Source organism: Etheostoma spectabile, unplaced genomic scaffold (assembly GCF_008692095.1).
Source record: "Etheostoma spectabile isolate EspeVRDwgs_2016 unplaced genomic scaffold, UIUC_Espe_1.0 scaffold00019013, whole genome shotgun sequence".
NCBI lineage: Eukaryota > Metazoa > Chordata > Actinopteri > Perciformes > Percidae > Etheostoma > Etheostoma spectabile.
The window spans coordinates 45,077-51,096 of NW_022604621.1; the positions used below are offsets into that span (position 1 = coordinate 45,077).

Consider the following 6,020-nt stretch of genomic DNA (forward strand, 5'->3'; position numbering starts at 1 on the left):
GTTGTTGTGGCCGAGTGGTAAGGCGATGGACTAGAAATCCATTGGGGTCTCCCTGCGCAGGTTCGAATCCTGCCGACAACGAGCGCTGTTTTTTAAGAGTGGTAGCAAACCAATGACACATCAAAGTATTCCAAATCGCAGATGCTTTCATAAACAATATTGTGTTATCTCATAACTACTGGAAGCAACCAGTCTCCACCAATGTATTTCTTATCAATCTGTGTTACAAGATTTGCAGTGAACGTTGTATTGTCCAGCAGAAAGGCAACAGGTTTGTTACTTTTCGACTATGATTTATACCATAGCATTGCAAGCATTTTGCCCAGGTTTGATTTCAAGCCACCGCATATTCAATTTCCTTGCGGGAGTCATCCCAAAAGGATCAATAAAGATAAGTCTAAGTCTATCTCAGAAAAAGTCAAAAGAATTTCAAAATCTTCAGGGGATGTAGCTCAGTGGTAGAGCTCATGCTTTACATGTATGAGGACCTGGCATCTCCAGCAGGTATTATGGCAGAGTCTTTAAAAGAGCTGCAGAAGATATTACCTCCTGTGATAATCTGACTGGTAGAAAGCACTTTAAACGTACATGTTTTACAGTTTCTATTTACAGTATTTATTACCTGTAGTGTAGTATATTTACTGTATTACACTCCAGTTTTTATGGGTGTTACAGCGGGAATAAAGGAGTATGAGCACTGTAGTTTCTTTTTTTATGGATGAAATAATCTCAACATGCCATTAAGTTTACTCTTCAGCAGGTGGAGACATTTCACTTCAGACACTTGCAACATCAGATGCTTTGTTAAACATCAACAGACTGAAATAGACTTGATACTGATACAAAGCACAGGAATTAGAAGAGGATGGTTTCAATCCCTCAACCTCTGGGTTATGGGCCCAGCACGCTTCAGTGTCTGTGATTGACATTTTGAGGGGAGATTTGGGACCCTGTGGCAACCAAGGTTCAACAGCTTACGGGTAGTAAAGTTAAACATTTGGTAGACCTTGCAACTATCTTTTATTTGAGCTCCCTGATTACTCACACATTGATTATTCACATGTAACTTGTGATTGGCTGGTGTTTTAAAAAAAAGGGCATTGTGAGTACAGATATAAACATCAGTAAGGAGTCTACCAATTGCCTCTTATCATTTTAGTTTGGACACCCAGTGAGGCTTACAATGTAAAGAGAGGAGCCTGGTTGGGCTAGAACTCTCCCCTGCTGGATCGGGCTGTACTGCACCGCCTAATATACACCCTTGACATATGGATAGTCCTAATATTAATATACAGGCTTATATTGCAATCTCGTCACCCTACATGTTAGGTGTACCTATATTTAATGAACACACAGTAGCAAAGCTTATGCAGTGTTTTTTAATTTTACCTGTGTTTTTTTTCTGTGAGGGACAACTCTGTCCGGCTTATTTATGTAGCATGGAAGCTAGCGTTAGCTAACTAGCAGCCAGCCTGCTTCTAAACAAATACTTTTTAATTATCTCAACACTTTTTAACAGTCAAACTGAAACACTGGCGTGAGCTCCAGGTCCTGCAGCTGCTGACGGACATGGATAGCTTCAGACCCGCTCACCACTAGTGTTGGTGGATTAGCAGGCTAGCGTTAGCAAACTAACACCGCTTATAAATAAATACATTTTAATTATCCTAACACTTTAAACAGTCAAACTAAAACACTGGCGGTGATCTCCAGGTCTTGCAGCCACGGACGGACCGCCATCAATGGGTATAATGCGTGCATTTTAAATTACATTTTTATTTTTTTTAAGCGGGCTGGTTGGTTAGTTTGCTAACGCTAGCTTGCTATTCCCCCAACACTGGCGGGGGCTCATGGGGGGTTGTGCCGCTGCTACCAGGGTCTGGAGCTTTCCATGTCCCGCTGGAGATCAGATCCCGTTGAGGTCGGCAGCGGAGATTTCTAGCGATGTTTCCCCGCTGGCCGAGCCCCACTGACGGCGGACCGTCTGCGTCTGCAGCACCTGGAGCTCCAGTGTTTCAGTTTAACTGTTAAAAAGTGTTGAGATAATAAAGGTATTTACAGTATTTAGAAGCGGGCTAGATGCTAGTAAGCTTATGCTAGCTTTCATGCTACATAAATAAGCCGGACAGAGTTGTCCCTCATCTGAGGATAAAAACCCTGCTGCCCCCTCCCCCCCATCCTGTTGGCGCAGAGCTCCACAGACTAAGTCCACAGGTACAACTTAGTTTTGCACCAAATGTATCACAAGAAGTGTTGCAAAGTCGAGGGCGCAGACTCGCCGCTGTGGAAAAGTGACTGAAGTGAAAAAAAAATGAAATAAAGTACAAGTACAGAATTTTTTTCTACAAGCTCTCAAATCATATTCTCTAAGTGCTCACATCACATCTACGCGCTCTCACATTTGCACCATATTTACCTTCATATTCTTTGTTGAACTTTATTGCTTTACAAACACCAAAGCAATTAAGCGCTGTGACTAACATTACTCTTCTGAAGTGATTTTGGAGAGGGACGTCAGGTAGAAATACTCTGGTTGACTAGCATGACACCATTGTATTCATATAATAATCAATCCAGGTTAACGTGAATGACAGTGACTGCATGTTGCTTCCTCTAAATTTCAGGTTGTGGTCGACTAGCAAGGCCAGCTCGTCAGTTTGATAAACTGACCAGACCTGCATGCCTCTTGTTTCTTTGGGCTAGTTGTATTAGCTTTAGCCTGGCTGGTAGCAGCTTTCTGCTTGTTTCTTTAAGCTAACTATATTAGCTTTAGCTTGGCTGATAGCAGCTTTCTGCGGTGGAAATGGCCGGAGACGTTGTGATTATTTGCATTAATCAGGGGTTTAGTTTGTATTTGAGGAGAACATAAAACCCCAACTACTGTAGCGTCACTCACTACCCATCAAATACTATGACATCACTGTGTCAGAGGCAGCTGTTGCCAATGGTAGGCTACTTTTCTACACACGGAGAGCCTCACTTCCCATAACAATAAACCCCATCGGACTAACGTCACATACACACGTTGCCTACATGGCTACCTGTCTTAAAGGGGAACGGTCGGATGGTAATAATCATGTAAAGGAGAAACGGTGAAAGGTTACTTTTCTATCAAGCAGCAAAAAAGTATTAGCGTCAACATCGTACCGTCCTGCAATGTGACTTTCGCGCATGCGCACATCGCGATGTTGATGCTAAAACACAATATTGTTCAGCCCTAACTGACGGTATACTTCAGTAAGCTAGTTTGCCACTTTTATCTTGGTAATGCCTCATGTAAGTATATCTTAGTTTATTTAGATACCCAACATAGTTATACTACGTACACTGTATAACAATACATTACGTGTTTCTTTATTTCATCTTACATTTTTGCTAGCCTGTTTGTAGTTATATTGTTTTTACAATTATCTTTGTTTAATATCTGTGACTCATTACTATCTAAGTAACTGGTCATTGTGTTTTCTCCCAGTTTCACCCTTTGTTACTCAAATAACGTGTTACAAGGATCCCGGTCGCCAGTGCTTGATGGTGGAAGGTGTTTAGCTGCTGGTCAGATTGCACAGCGTTACGTACGTGAAGGACAAGACATATTTCATGGTGAGTATTTCCAGGTAATCTCTGCACCTCTAATCTCTGCACCTCTGTTATTCTAATATTACCATATAATAAATTGAAACAGGCAGTTTTGCATTTTCCACCACTGATTCATGGTTTTTGACAGTAACTACCGGAAGTATTTCCAGGTAATCACTACACCTCTGTCACTGTAATAGTACTACGTAATAAATAGAAACAGTTTTGCATTTTCCACCACTGATTCATGTTTTTTATTTCAGAAACTACCTGAAGCATTTCCAAGTAATCACTACACCTCTGTTTTTGTATTATTACCATGTAATTAAATCGAAACAGGCAGTTTTGCATTTTGCACCACTGCCTTCTAAATCTCTAGCCATGAGCCATTTCTTGCCTAAACAATATAACCAACAATATGTTAATTAAATTTGATAGATGTAACTCCCTGATTACATCCCAGATTTAAAAGAGCAAGTTTTTCGTTGATTTGTCAAATTCTTCCTCATTAGTTTAACGTTTTAAAGAGTACCATTTCCTTTAAATCAGACCCAGACAGTGTATGTATCCTTTTGTCATCATTGATGGGTCATAAACATTTCATCTGCCTCCATCTCAATAACAATTCTTTTCATTTTTTCAAGCAGTAACTAAACCCCTAACCAACATTTTTAACTGAAAACCAATGTATGTGAGTGTCAAGTAATGTTATTGTTGGATTCAGGTCCAAATTTTGACATTTTAGCGCAATGCAAAGGTGCATAACAGATTTTTTTTCTACATACCTGGAGCGATGCAAAGCAGGGGTGGCCGACTAGTCAAGGAACAGCAAGAGACTTGGTATTTAAGACTACAAACTGACTATGTGACAGATTGTAATCTGTCATGGCCTGCCTTCTGAAGCTCTAGCCAGGCGCCATTCCTCGCCTAAAACAATATGAGTCATTCCAGTAAGTGAAAAGAAAACTCACATCTACAAAGATAAATTTGATAGATGTGACTCCCTGATGGTCTAGTGGCTAGGATTCGGCGCTCTCACCGCCGCGGCCCGGGTTCGATTCCCGGTCAGGGAATGGTCAGGACTTGAGAGACTCAGGTGTGATGTTTGAAAGAATAAGTTCCTGGACTTGATTTTGATTTGTCAAATTCTTCCTCATTATTTTAAATGAACTGACAACATGAGTTATATGACTTACAGTTCTCAAAGACGCACACAATCTCAACTGGTTATCCTTTAGACAGCTAGTCTCTTTTTCTTTTCTCTCACTTTTTGTCTCTGTCTGGCCTTATGTATTTGCTTGTATTACATCACGTGACCTGCATACCAATGACCGTAAAGATTAATATGTACAGTACATGGTTTTCAGAACTGTACCTTCAGATAAAGGTAAGGCCACTTGGGTTATCTTTGGGCTGCTCTATATTCACCTGCAGAATGCTTGGAAAACACATACTTACATGACCATAGAATATTTTTAGTTTTCTCCTTTTAAGTAATGCATATTAGTATCTCCATACTTCCAGCCAACATCTCCTATATTACTGACACATTTCATCTCTCCTCCATCTGTACAGGCTTAGCAATATACTTAAATATAAAGTAAAAGTAGCCTTATGAATAACAAAGCTCCCTGGACCAGACAGATGTTACTAGAGAGCACACTGAGAAACTACAGTGGACATGGAGAATAGACTCTTTATTCTTTATTCTTTATATGCCATTGCCTACATTTTAAATGGCCGTCTGCCAATAGGTCTAAAACATATATAAACATATAGCCTATTTATGTTGACAGAGACTGGGACTCCAGGTTAATAAGATTCTGACCGAGTAGCAAGATATGAATTCAAGTGTGATTTTGTGAGAATCTGTGTATGTTCCAATTTAATTAGATTACATTTTGTAATGGTAACTCCAGGGAAATTATTTGAAATTTAGTGAGGACTAGATTAGAACTGGATTTAAAGCTGATTGTGGTTTCCAACTTCGGCCCAGTGTGTCTGTTAAAACACAGACGGAGACAACTCTCTGTTACTGCTTTATTACAATCAATCATCAGTATAAACATTGGGGGGCAGCTCTACTATGAATGTGTGTGTGGTAATAAATGAAAAAACAACATTGTAAAGGCTACCATACACAATGTATAGGAATCATATATGCTAGTAAAATAATAATAAACCAACTACTAATTACATTATCTTAATGAGCAAGGACGTTCAACCATCGCCATTATATCGAATCAACAGCCGGTGTAACCTAGCCAACAGTAGAAGAACGTAAACAAGCTAACTTTTAAATGTACCAGAACTACAGACCAACACAACAACAGGCTTACATGAACTGACAACATCAGTTATATGACTTACAGTTCTCAAGACGCACACGATCTCAACTGGTTATCCTCCAGACAGCTAGTCTCTTTTCTTTTCTCTCACTTTTA

At 39.9% G+C, this 6,020-nt stretch overlaps 2 non-coding genes across 2 annotated transcripts; both read left to right on the forward strand.

Annotated features, from left to right (window-relative positions):
- trnas-aga (transfer RNA serine (anticodon AGA)) lies at positions 1 to 81 on the forward strand. The gene has a single exon. It is a non-coding gene; the product is annotated as a tRNA-Ser (tRNA).
- Positions 82 to 4,577: 4,496 nt separating this feature from the next.
- trnae-cuc (transfer RNA glutamic acid (anticodon CUC)) lies at positions 4,578 to 4,649 on the forward strand. Its single transcript has one exon. It is a non-coding gene; the product is annotated as a tRNA-Glu (tRNA).
- The last annotated feature ends 1,371 nt before the right edge of the window (positions 4,650 to 6,020 follow it).